This window comes from Zootoca vivipara, chromosome 6, assembly GCF_963506605.1.
Source record: "Zootoca vivipara chromosome 6, rZooViv1.1, whole genome shotgun sequence".
In the NCBI taxonomy this organism is placed as follows: domain Eukaryota; kingdom Metazoa; phylum Chordata; class Lepidosauria; order Squamata; family Lacertidae; genus Zootoca; species Zootoca vivipara.
Window position 1 is genome coordinate 23,226,769 of NC_083281.1, and position 14,045 is coordinate 23,240,813.

Sequence of the window (14,045 nt, forward strand, 5' to 3'; positions counted from 1 at the left end):
TACCAGATGGAGCTGGTAAACAGCTGCCCTGGACACAGAATTAACTTGTGCCTCCATGGACAGCTGTCAATCCAGAATGACTCCCAGGCTGTGCACCTGGTCCTTCAGGGGCATAGTTACTCCATTTCCGACCAGGGAGCCCCCCCATACATGCCCACCCACTGTCCCCCAGAAACAGTACTTCTATCTTGTTGGCATTCAACCTCAATCCTTTAGTTGCCATCCATACTTCTTTTCCTGAGGGGAAGGAGTGAGTGGAGTTAGTGGTTGGTGACTGATAGAGATAGAGATACTGGAGTGACTGGGTGGATGATATGTATTGTAATGTATTAGCTGAACAGACTGGGGTGAGTCATATTAAATTTTATCATCTGTGCAGATGTAAGGCAAGATTTGACTGCAGTGTGTAGTGTTTAGTGCATGAAAGAAGGGGTCTTTAAAGACATTCCAAAATGTGTTGCTCTGTTTTTTTTTAAAAAAACAAAACATTATTGTAATGTATTTTAGTTATATTGAAAGGTGCATTTTATTTAATTGTGGTTACTCAGTTCCATTCATATATATATATATATATATATATATATATATATATATATATATGGAGTGACACAGGTGGTGCTGTGGTCTAAACCACTGGGCCTCTTGGGCTTGCCAATTCTAAGGTCAGCAGTTCAAATCCCCATGATGGGATCAGCTCCTGTTGCTTTATCCCAGCTCTTGCTAACTTAACAGTTAGAAAGCACACCAGAGAAAGTAGATAAATAGGTACCACTGGGATGGAAAGGTAAACAGTGTTTTTGTGCGAAGTTGGCTGGATTTAACTGTCCAGGGATCCTTTAAACACACACACACACACACATTCCTTCCAGTAGCACCTTAGAGACCAACTAAGTTTGTCATAGGTATGAGCTTTCATGTGCATGCACACTTCTTCAGATACACTGAAGCAGAAGTCACCAGACCCTTATATATAGTGAGACAGTGGGGAGGGGTATTACTCAGAAGGGTGGTGGGAATGGGTGATTAGCTGATAGGTGTGGTAAACCTGTTGACGACTGTTAACGATTGCAATTCGTCACACACGCACACACACGCACACTGTTATGTTGTAAACCACTTAGGGACTGTTTTATGTATTTTGAGTGGTATATAAATATAAATATAATAAATAAATAAACATGAAAATAAAATTTATTTATTTGAGAAATTTATATACTGCCCCTCATCAATAGGTCACAGGACAGTTTACAAAACAGTAACAAAGTAAACTACATAATACAGTGGTACCTCTGGTTATGAACTTAATTCGTTCCGGAGGTCCGTTCTTAACCTAAAACTGTTCTTAACTTTAGCTAATGGGGTCTCCCACTGCCACCGTGCCGCCGCCACACGATTTCTGTTCTACATCTGGGTTAGCAGTCTGTAACCCAAAGTACTTTTAACCTGAGGTTACAAACTCATAGTATTAAGTCATGTGTACATACATTATGGAATATAGTACATAATATATAACGCATAAGGAGCAGCCATTTCAACTTATTCAATATGACAGTCCACTAATAATCTCCATACCTCATCCCAATCAAAAAAGAAAAAAAATATTATCTATTCATTTCAGATGCAACTATTAAACATAACACTTTTTATCAACAGAATGAAAGGGGGGGAGAGAATATAAGGGGAAAAATATTCATACTTGCAGACCCAAAATAGTAAAGAAAGTACATATTATTTGCTCCTTGTTTATCAAATTTGTATATTGCCTCCATCCCAGGGAGGTTCACAAGAGAAAAATATAAAATGAGAAAACAAAATATATTTCTCTCTGTGCAAAAGTAGCTCTTAATCTCTCTCTCCAAATGACAGACCATCCTCAGTTCTCTTCTGGGAGCTTTCCTTTTGCGTGGTCAGGCAGAGTCCCCCCAAACCCCAGGCAGCCCCCAAGCGGAATAATGACACCAGAGAATGTTCTATGGGATTAAAATTGGCCACAGCTTTATTAAGATTCAGATGTAGGGAGACCTTGGCTCAGGCATTGGGCGTTTATCCTTCCCAGCCCCCAGCCGGGGGTCTGGGTAATTTTCGGGTTATCCAGCATATGTGGGGGTTGGGCTAGCTCTGGAGAACAGATAGCCCGCCCCCCTTTTCACCGCTGATGGAGGGGGAGGGCAATGACGACCTCTGGGCATATGGTCAATGCCTCCCCCCTAGACCCTGTTTACGGAAACCCTGGTATCGCCGCCGCAATAAAGGATTCCGCCCAAGGCCTGCACCCACCGGAGTTGTGACGAATTGCTACGTGAAAGGCGAAACCTGCCAAAGCAGGGAAAGTCCTTTCCGGCCCTTCAACAGCAGGCTTGTCGTAGCAGCGCCTGTGTGCGTGTTTGCCTGTGGAAGAAAAAAGGGGTTAACCTGTAATGTAAGCATTAATTTTGGGAGTGGAGGATGGGAAAGCTCTGGAGTCGTCGGCTGCTACCCAGGTATGTCTCGCCTTCTGCTGTGTGCACTGGATGGTTACCTCCTCCTACCTGGCCAATCCCCCCTGGCAACACCTCCCCCAGCTGGATTGGACAGCTGGCTGTGTGGGCGGAGACCACAGGTATCCAGCCCGGGAAGGTGGTGCCAGCCTTCGAACTGCTAAGGGCTGTCCAATGGTTCCCAGGGGCTGCATGCGACCGCGCAAAATGTGCACCCCTTTTTATATGGAGAATGGCCATTCTCACCTTACAACCTGGGAAATCTAAACTTCTCACTCCTTTGACCACCTATTGAACACTTTCAGGGGATGCTGCCCCTAACGGTGCCCCAAACAGAAAATGCCAAAGTGTGTTTGTGTGTGCTGGTGTTTGTGGTCAAAGTGGTGTCACCCCTTCAGGGTCATCCTTTAAGGGCTGGCTCGACAGCCTGCTATCTGCTCTACTTATCTCTTCCCATCCTCAAACACACCATCAAGGCAGGTGAGGTCCAGCAATCTGGCTGCTGGCAAGAATCTTGCCAAGATGTTGATGCCAAGATGTTTCTTTGTCACCACCTGCAGTAAGTCCAGCTCTCCCCTCAATAGTAAAATTCACCCTTAGTGTGGGTAGAGTCTCTTCATTCTATCTCAGGACAGCAGCTCCCTTTTCTTCATAAGCTGATTGCCAGACAATTCAACTGCATTGCATGCACGATTGATTCCAGAAGCAGAATTCGTTGGAAACACTGCAAACTTCTCATAGGATTAGACAACTGAAGCCTTGGAATTACAATAGAGACATCTGGTCTGGATTCATGTGTTGATTCTAATGGTTACTTTTGACAGAGCTGTATCTGCCCCAAAATGGTCTGGAGTGCCCAGGCTGCTCTTCTTCCAGCTTTGAAGATTGTCGGGACTCAGAAACCGTCATGTGTCGAGGTGAAGAGACTCAGTGCATAGAGTTTGTGATGGCAAACTGTAAGTACTGTGGTCAACCATTGAGTCAGAGGTGGGAGGGGGACACAACTTGCTAGGATGGGTGGGTGGGTGGCTCTCTCATTCAGTCTGTGGCTTCCTGCCATGAAATACATAGTATTGTTGGATTTTTTGAATAGTCAAGTTACTTTAGAGCTGGTCTAATGTAAATACTGTCTGTTTAAGAGAAACAGAGGTGATTTCTGTTAATTGCTCACAGGCGTGGGCTCTGCTCTGTCAGACAGCCTTCTGTATCTCTTTGTAGATCACTCTCTCGGTTAAATATCTCTCAGTGTGATTTAATTCTCAGTTTACGAGATTCCCAGTTGAATCTTAATAAGAGAGACTCTTAGTTTAAGAGATTCCTTAGTTGAATCTTAGTATGAGAGTTGCTTAGTTATTATGCTAGCTTGCTGTTAATTCTTGGGTAGTTTAATGGGAGTTACATCAGTGTCTGAGGTTTGGATTGGATTGAAGGGTTGGTATGTGGGTAGATAAAGTTGCTAAGAGAGAAAGCATTTATCTTTAGTTTAAAGTCTCTTTAGAGTCGGTTTATTTTTCAGTTAAAGAAACCCAATCGTTTGTATTTTCTTCTGTATGCTTTTACAAGTGTACAGCTAGTAAGGGGTTTCATATAAGGGAAATAATACCCTACGCAATTGGTGGTGTTTTCTTAGCCAGGTTGACTTCTGACTGCGTATACTCTGTGTGAAGCGTACTTTAAAGGGCCGCTGGAAACTGGGATATATGGTTTAGTTTAAGCAGGTTTCAATACCCAGTTTTCTCCAATATTATTCTTATTATATATATTTTTGCCAAAAAGTATGTGTATGGGGAGGTGAGTTTTCTCCCCCCCCCAAAAAAGCGTTCCAATAGCCTTTGCTTTGTATATAACGTGAGCAGGTGGCGCTGTGGTGTAAACCACTGAGCCTCTTGGGCTTGCTGATTGGAAGGTCAGTGGTTGGAATCTGTTGGACAGGGTGAGGTCCCATTGTTCTGTCCCAGCTTCTGCCAACCTAGCAGTTCGAAAGCATACCAGCATGAGTAGATAAATAGGTACCACTGTGACGGAAAGGTAAATAGTGTTTCCGTGTGCTCTGGCTTCCATAACAGTGTCGTGTTTTGCCAGAAGCAGCTTAGTTATGCTGGCCACATGACCCAGAAAACTGTTTGTGGACAAACGCTGGCTCCCTCGGCCTGAAAGCGAGATGAGCGCTGCAACCCCATAGTCGCCTTTGACTGGACTTAACCATTAAGGGGTCTTTTACCTTCTTTACCTATATGGATGGGACTGTGTGCTTCTGTCTCTGATGTGTACATGTGTATGAGAAAGACACAAATAATCTGTTTGTTAAATTACAGAAATAGAGCGAGCGAGAGAGAGAGAGCGCATTTTAATGACCCTTAAAAAAAAACCCAACTTAAAGCAGCCATGGGTTTTGAATTCCATATCCATGTGGGTTGGGTCCCTGCTACATAAGAACCAAGTTTGCATTTCTTTTTCTGCATTTAAACATCAGTGTGATATTAGGATGCATATTGTTCTATATGCACAATACAGTTTATAATGACTAAAATGTTCCCATTCTCTGTCCTCTGCACCCTGTGACCCTGGTACTACCCAAGGATTTGTATGACTATGCTTTTTTCTCTTTATTAGATGGCAGTAATCATTCTTATAAGGTTTTCAAAGGCTGTGCAACACAGAATTTTTGCACACTGGCAAGGACATCAGAGGATGATGACTTTTTTGGCAATATCAACCAAGCACAATGCTGTGATACTAAAGCACCACCAAAGCATAACCAAAACAGTTCAACCTTGATGAGTGATTAGAAGATAGCAAAGTCTTCCCCTTTGACATCCATGATTTGCAGCCGCAGTGAAGGAGGAAGTTGCTTGCCTGATATTGAGAGTGCAGAGAAAGTGGGGTTCAAAGGACTGCAGAGTGTAGGGTGAATGGGATGCTGAGATAGATAAGCTAAAGGAGAAAAGCGGGGCTTGGGGACTCTTCCTCGTGATATTATAGGGTATGGTTAAAACTTCTCTTGATCATGATCACAATAAACTGGTGCGGCAAATAAAACCTGTGTTCTGTGTCTGTATTTGTCAAATAAAGAATAAGCTACTTTTCTCATGTTGAAGAATTTGTCAAATAAAGAGTATTTGGTGGTGAAGGGGAGTCTTTGCAGAGGGGAGAAATGGGTATCGTTACAAAAGTTGGGTGCCTGCCCCTCTTTCTGCCAAGTGGAGGAAAGAGCCCTGGAGGTTCTAGGCACTCACAGAAGGTTTGTGCTCCATTGGAGAACTGAGGCATTTCAGAGAATGTTGTGGCTTTAAGAAATATGGTTTATTCACCTATTTAAACCTTCAGGTGTTGCATGGGCATTTTAAGAGGGGGTTGTACCCCACAGCAGTGTGGGCAGCCTTCTAGCAGCCTGCCCAAGGAGGATCTCAACTCTTCTTCCTCCTCCTTCCTCTCAGCCACCCTTGTTCCCAGGGCAGTTACCCAGGCAACCTTCCAAATCCCTGGTCTCAGGGCAGAGGGAAGGAGTTGCATTGTTCATGTCCCTCAATTGCCATCTATTGTTCTTTGATGGCCATAGCTCAGCCATGGGAATTCTTCTGCAGCTTGCATTCTCCCTTCATCATATCCTAAATAACCAAAATCTGCTGTTTTTTAAATTGAGGATTGTTTTTTATTTCCTTTGTTCCTTTTAATGACTTAAAAGAGACAGACACCATGGGCTTGGATTTAATTTGTTTTTAAACAGTTAAAATAAGACCGGGAAAGGCTCTGGAATTTTTTTAAATTAAAAAAAGCACATCAAACAGATGGTTATTTATTATTATAATTATTTATTTGGATCTGACAGAGAATAGATCTAGACAGGAGGCAATGTAATTTTATTTTCTTTATATACGGATTCAAGGGTGAGCTTCTGGAAGAAGCTGAAGAAAGGGCAAAAGGAGACTTGGTTTGAAAGACCCTAAACCTTTATTTTGCTTTTTTATACTTGTTTTTTTATTTTTATGAACATATACAAGTGGATGATACAAGGGCCTTTTGAAGAGGCTGAAGAAATAATGGAATAGGAGACTTTTAAACCCTTCATTTGATATAAAAAAAGAAAAAAGGGAAAAGTTGAGGTTAAAGCTTTTCTTATTTTACTTTGTTTTATTTTCTCTTTTCATATAGCCTGGCAAACTTTGTGAATAAGCTGCAGTGAATGGGAGGCAACAGGAAATATGGTAAGAAATCAAAACAACAGATAAGGGGAGAAGCAGAGTGTGAGAAAGCAGAGCAAGAGAATAAGGATGAGATATGGTGATATGGTGTGGCTGGAAAAATAATTGCAGGGGTTTTTCTGTTTCATGCTATTAAGGTAAGGTGGGGAATAAGCAGGAGAAATTATTTTGAGGAGAGATGGAAGTTGTTTGTAGAATTTGTACTGTTGAAACGGAAAGAGTTCAAACCATCACGTGCCCCCTCCGTGAGAGGTGTTGAAATTTTGGGAGGTTGGATAGTTACAATGGAATGGTCTCGGTGGGTGGGAGGCATATTTTTATTTTTATTTACTTATTATTATTCAGGTGATCAGGAATGTCTTCATCATTCTAGAAAGCTGAAGTGCCAGGAAGGAATTACAGAGGGAATTGATGCATGAACAGCCTTAATTTGAAGATAGTATATGAGCACCTTGCCAACACCCAGGAACAACAGATGTCAAAAATTGCTAGAATTCATAATTTAAAGCACAGTGTGGAAAACAAATTAAATCTCTTCCCCCCCTCCCAAGAACTCCAAGGACACATCTCTCCTAAGCTGTGCCAACCTCAATTTCACCACCCTGGATGTGGGAAAACAAGTGCCATCAGGTTACACTAGAATTCATAGCTCAGCGCTGAAATTGGATTAGATTTCCAGAAGCCCAGGCAATTTTGCAGAATTCCCTGAATGTCAGTGACATGGAATTTTTGGAAAGGGGAGAGGGGTGTCTTTCCACAGTTTCCTTTGTGGTACAGTAATAAAATGCACAGCGACTCGAGCTCTAGATGTCCTTGGCCCCATTAAATCCATTTGGTTTTGGCATAAAGAACATGGTCACTTGCTCTTTAAGATACATTGGTAACAGTTAAGTGCAGGGGTAGGGGAGGTCACTAACCAGAAAAGCTTGCGGATTTAAGGGGCTGGAATATATCCTTTGCTTTTGTTTCACTAGGGATGGTTCTGAAAGCCAAAGGCAGTGTGAAGGAAGTGGACTTTGGTGTTTGGGCAATGAGAGAGAGGGAGAGTGGCAGCATCACAGATGTCCAGGAGGAGTTTTCCTTATGTAATGTTAGTATTATACATTTAAACATTATATAATTTTGATATAGAACTGACTTTTTAAGTGTGGCATCTGGCCAAATCTGACCACCCCTGGTCAGTAACTGGACTCTTGACCAAAGTTTGGAGAACTCCATGTTACATTTTGCTGTGCATCTTTCTTCTTAGCAAAGGGCAAAGAAATATCTATATGTGTAGCTTTGCAAGGTTCAGAAATAGTTATGATTGTTCAAGCTTGAAACCGAAACTCGTCATGCATCAGCCAAGCACCTGTTATTATTGACCACAAAAGGTCTAAATTCAGCTTTGTGTGGAAAGTACCTGCAGCTGGTAACTGCCAGCTAGTTAGATACAGTGGTGCCTCGCTAGACAAAATTAATTCGTTCCAGGACTCAATTTGTCCTACGAAAATTTCGTCTAGCAAGGCACCGTTTCCCATAGGAATGCATTAAAAGTCAATTAATGAGTTCCTATGGGCTCCGGGGAAAACTGGTGGTGGCGGCGGCACTTGTTCTCTTGGTTCGGGGAAGGCAGGCAGGCGTTTCCCCGAGCCAAGAGAGCAAGCGCCGCTGCTGCCAACGACAGAGCCGGATTGGACGAAGCTTCAGAAGCTTCGTCGGATCCGGCTCTGTCGGGCGGGGTGGGGGAAAGGCGAAGGAATGATCCTGCGCCTTTCCCCCACCTCTGCCAAGCCCCATGCTGGCTGTGCGTGGCGAGAAGCGGCGGCGGGGGAAGACCTTCCCCCGCTGCCGCGTCTTAGCAAAATCCAACTTACATCTGTAATCAATAAAGTTGTGGACTATTTCAAACTAATACCTAACTCCTGTGGGGTATTTGAAAAAAATATCTGGTCCTTACTGTGGCACAGGCAGTATGTGCCCATTAAATATAACAATTACATCATATTGCAAATGACAGCAAATTGGAGTAGATTTTAGGATGATGTGTCTTCAGAGGAGATTGAGAGAAGACCTGATTCTGCAGGCTGATGTAAGTTTCTGCCACTCAAAGTTGTTATGGAATCTGAGGGCAACCAAAATCTTAATTGTGTTGAAGTGTTGATCACCCAGTGTACCTTGGAAGAAGAGTGGTTCTATTATGTACCTGTTGAAGAAGCATGGTTTCATCATATTATCTCAAATGACAAATTGCTTATTTGGCTTAGTGGGGGAAGCCAATATAAATAAAACTTTCAGGGACTATGGAACTATTTTATAACTGCACTAGGGGTTGGGAACCTCTGGCCTAGGGCCAAATGTGCCCCCCTTTTGCCTCTCTATTTGGAGTCCCAAACCCCTCGTTTTTCCTACTCCACCCCTCCTCAAGTGCTTAACTGTGAAAATATCCCTTTGCTTGCTTAGAAGGAAGCGTATGTGAGAGTGTCTCTCTCTGTGTGTAAAGACACTTTTGATTGCTGTGTCGTGGGGGCACCTGGTCACGCCCCCTCACAAAAATGTGCCCAGGGGCATGCCCCCCATGCTCCCACACTACAAAACTGCAAAAATGGGAACACTCATACACACAACTGCAATAAGTTGAAGTTAATCATCTCTAACTGAACAACCAGCCTTGACACACCGAGAGACGTGCCACTGGGAAAGCATCGCCCCCCCCCCAGTGCGACGCCACTGGGCATGGGGACATGGGGACTACAAAAGCAGGGGCATAAAAGAGTCTGCAGAATAGGAGGGGGAGGCTTCCAAATTGGGTGGAAGGTGAGAAGGGGCATCTTAGTTGTAATCTGTGGCAGGAGGAAGATACAGAAGGCAACCACACGCTGGCTTCCCTTCCAAGTGGGTTGCACAAAAAGAAGGGAAGGGGGAATGGGATGTAGAAGGGAAAATGGGTGCAAAGCAGGCCTGCAGAATAGAAGAGAGAAATGGTTTCAAACATGGGTCCTTGACAGGTTAAACTCGTGGCCAGTAGTAGCTGCGTGGGGTGGGAATGGGCAGGTCTAGCAATCTGATGGGCAGAGGGAGCAGCAGAAAGCCTAAGTAACATCATGGAAATGTCACAAAGAAGTCCAAAAATCTACCCACCCTATCTACTTATCAAGAGGTTGATACTGAATAAAGTATTTAACTGCAACTTTTGCTACACAGATCTTGGCAGCCAGGGCAGGTTAGCATTATTTGATTGGCCACTGGAGATGCACTGAGGAGTCAGGAGTCCGGGACATAAGAGGATCCCTTCTGGACTACACAAAAAGCTCATCTAGTTCAGCATCCTGTTCTCAGACAGCTGAAGCAGATGCCTTTGGGACAATCTGAAAACAAGGCAGGAGCAGAGCAGACTCCCAGAGGTTTCGTGGCTTTCATACCACAGGAAATGTAGCCATTGTGTGTTATGCCTTCTCTCATAACAATAGAACCTATGGACATGCAATGAAACGGAAGGATGGAAACTTCAGGACAGATGGAAGCAATAACTGCATCACACAGCAAGTATTTAATCGTTGGAATTTGGTACCAGAAGAAGTAATGGTGGCCACCAACTTGGATGTGTTAAATTGTGGATTACCCTCATCCTACATGAATTTGTGTATTGATGGCTTCTAAACTTGATCGTTAAGTTCTGTCTGCCATTTGGGGCAGTTTGGTTCTGAATGTCTGCTCCTGGGAACCAGCTGTGGGGAGAGTGGTGTTGATCTCAGGTCCTGCTTGCTGGCTATGCCAGGCATATGGTTGGCCACTGTGAAAATGGTTTACTTGAACAGATGAACTGATTTAGCAGGCTGATGCAAGTTCTGGCCAGCTGAAATTTACAGGAAATCTCCTTACATCAGCCAAATTCTTAGTTATCTCTAAGTGGTGCCCACACAGTGTACCTGCTGAAGGAGAGTCGTTCCATAATGTACCTGCTGAAAAACTGTGGTTTCATAATTTTCTCTAATTTGACACAATTGCTCATGTGGCTGAGTAAAGGGAGCCAAAAGACACAACAGTTTGAGAGACTATGAAGCCCTTTTATAATCTGTATCTGGGGTTGGGATCCCTGTCCTGGGAACCAAATGCAGCTCCTATCTCTCTATCTGGAGTCTAAGTAAACCATAAGAGAGGAGACTTTGAGAGACAATGCACCCCCTTTATAATCTACATGGAGCAGGACTGTTGACAGTACTTTTTTTATCTGATTTATTTATTAAAGTTCCATCCCATCATTCCTCCCAAAGGAACTCAGGCTGAATATTCAAATGGTTTTTCCATAGTGAAAGACTCCTGAGGGTGCCTAGCTGTCATTGGATAAGAAGCCAGATCTGTTAAAAATCTGCAGGAAGCAGAATTAGGTGTTAGACAAGGAATCCTTGAAGGATCAGTATTTTGTTTTTAGCCATATTCATTTATTAACATGTATTGCAACCCCACCATTCCTCCAAAGGAACCAAGACAGGTGACAACAGAAAAAAGACACTAGTAAATATAAAAGAAAAATGTATATTAAGAATTTTTTTTAAAAAAAATCTGAAAATGTTGAGAAACATTAAGAACATTGGAAATTAGCAATAACTGGTTCCAGATAATACAGTAAATTCAAGGCTGCTATGAGCAGTACCTTTCAGCCTTTAAACGCCTGGGAGAATAGTAATTTTCAAAATCCTCCAGAAAATGAAGAATGAATGAGATGGATATACTTCAGCCGAAAGGGCATTCCCTGTCAAGGGTTTAGTGCTGATTTACCCTCAAGAAAACAGCCTTCTTTGTTGTGAAACAATTCTTTTTTTTTGGGGGGGGGGGCTACAGTTAAATCTGCTTCAGAAGAAGAAGGCATCAGTCCCCTTCCCCCTTTCAGTATTTTGGAGGAACAGAAACATGGCTATAACTAATCCTTTGGCAGTTCTGACCTCAGATATCTCCCCATCACTTGCTCTCTGTACATTCTGGTGGCCACTGGCAGACTTTGGGGTCAAATTTCAGTGGCACCCTGTGAGACACCAAAATTTGTCGCCTTCCCCCATCTCTCACCTTTCATTCTATGTTGTTTAGTTGTGTCTGACTCTTCGTGACCCCATGGACCAGAGCACACCAGGCACTCCTGTCTTCCACTGCCTACCACGGTTTAGTCAAACTCATGTTAGTAGTTTCGAGAACACTGTCCAACAATCTCGTCCTCTGTTGTCCCCTTCTCCATGTGCCCTCAATCTTTCCCTAGAAAAGACTCTGATGTTGGGAATCTTCTTTTCTCATGAGGTGGCCAAAGTACTGGATCCTCAGCTTCAGGACCTGTCCTTCCAGTGAGCACTCAGGGCTGATTTCCTTCACAATGGATGGGTTTCTTCAGTAGCACCTTTTTTTATTTTGCTTCGACTCAGACCAACACGGCTACTTACCTGTAACTAGAACAATGGATGGGTTTGATCTTCTTGCAGTCCATGATCCTCTAAATCTGCCTCTGCTTCATCGTTGGCTAAACACCCAAGTGCTATACAGCATAAAGAAGAATGCTCAGTGATCCTGCTTTTTCTGATTTTCATAAGCACACCTTGAATCACACGAGGATCAGAATAGGTATCCTTTAGCTTTTGTTCTACAATTTTGTGAAAGAACTCTGCAAAATTGAATCCATTTGCTCATAATTCAAGAGGGGGACAAAAACACAAAATCTCCCCTCCTTCCTGGCCAAATATATATAATTAGGATATTCTGGAATCAAATCAGAAACTGGGATGGCTTCTGAAAATCTGGGACAGTCCCTGGAAAATAGGGACACTTGGAGGGTCTGGAACATTAGTCATGCCTCTGAACTAGTTTTGGAAAGGATCCAGGATAGATGGGCCCTGAGTTTGTGTGCATGATTGGAGGTGGGGCTGGACTGTGGCCCAAGTTCAGTTCAGTTGTGTACATAGATGTATTTTCTGGTGTGTGTGTTTTAAATGATCCAGGTTGAGTGTCTGGAGGTGGTTGGTGGATGGATGGCAGCTTACAGATTGAGGTTAAATCCTGACATGACAGAAGTACTGTTCTTGGAGGACAGGGGGCGGGCTGGTGTGGAGGACTTCCTGGGCCTGAATGGGGTAACTGTGCCCCTGAAGGACCAGGTGTACAGCCTGGGAGACATTTTGGACTCACATCTGTCCATGGAGGTTCAGGTCAGTTCTGTATCCAGGGCAGCCGTCTACCAGCTCCATCTGGTAGGCAAGCTGAGACCCTGTCTCACTCCATCTGGTAGGCAAGCTGAGACCCTGTACACTGTCCTGCCAGAGGGGTGCCTGCTCTGGTTAGCTCCCACTTGGACTACTGTAGCACACCATGTGGGGCTGACAGGAAGCAGCTACCGGAACCATATAACACTGGCTATCTCCTGCTTGGACTACCGCAGTGCACTCTATGTGGGGCTACCTTTGAAGGTGACCCCGAAACTACAACTAATCCAGAATGCGGCAGCTAGACTGGTGACTGGGGGTGGCCGCCAGTCCCGAAAGACCTTCATTGGCTCTCAGTATGTTTCCGAGCAATATTCTGACCTTTCTAGCCCTAAATGGCCTCGGTCCAGTATACCTGAAGGAGGGTCTCTACCTCCACTTCCGGGGGTCTTCTGGTGGTTCCCTGACTGCAAGAAGTAAAGTTACAGGAACCAGGTAGAGGTCCTTGTGGGCAGTGGTGCTCTCCCTGTAGAACATCCTTCCAACAGATGTCAAGGAGATAAACAACTACACAACTTTCAGGAAACATCTGAAGGCAGCCCTGTTCAGGGAAGTTTTTAAGACTTGATGTTTTTTATTATGTTTTAGATATGCTGTAAGCCGCCCAGATTGGCTGGGGAAACGGAGTCAGATGGGCGGGGTATAAATAATAAATTATTTATTATTATTATTATTATTATTATTATTAGTAGTAGTAGTAGTAGTAGTACCGTGTTTCCCCTTTTTTAATACGTAGTCAAAAAGTAAGCCAGGGCAGCCATTTTAAGCATTTGAGAAATATAAGACATACCCCGAAAATAAGACATACCTCCATGCCTGCCAGCTGGGGGCCTGGAACCAGCTGCTGCAGCGTGGAACGCTCAGCAGCGGCGGGCAAAGCAAGGAAGTAGAGCGCGGAGATACAGATAAGTTGTAGCGGGGAAATCAGCTGTTCCTGGCTCCTGTAGCACGCGCCTAGTGAAGTCAGCCCTGAGGGAAAATGGCGTTTAAAAACACCTTTCGAAGTGATTTCAGCTTGCCTCCATGCCACCCGGAACCGGCTGCTGCAGCGCGGAGCGCTCAGCAGCGCCGGGCGGAGCACCCAGCAGCGCCCAGGTGGAGCGCCCAGCAACACGGACGGAGCACTCAGCAGCACCAGGAGGAGT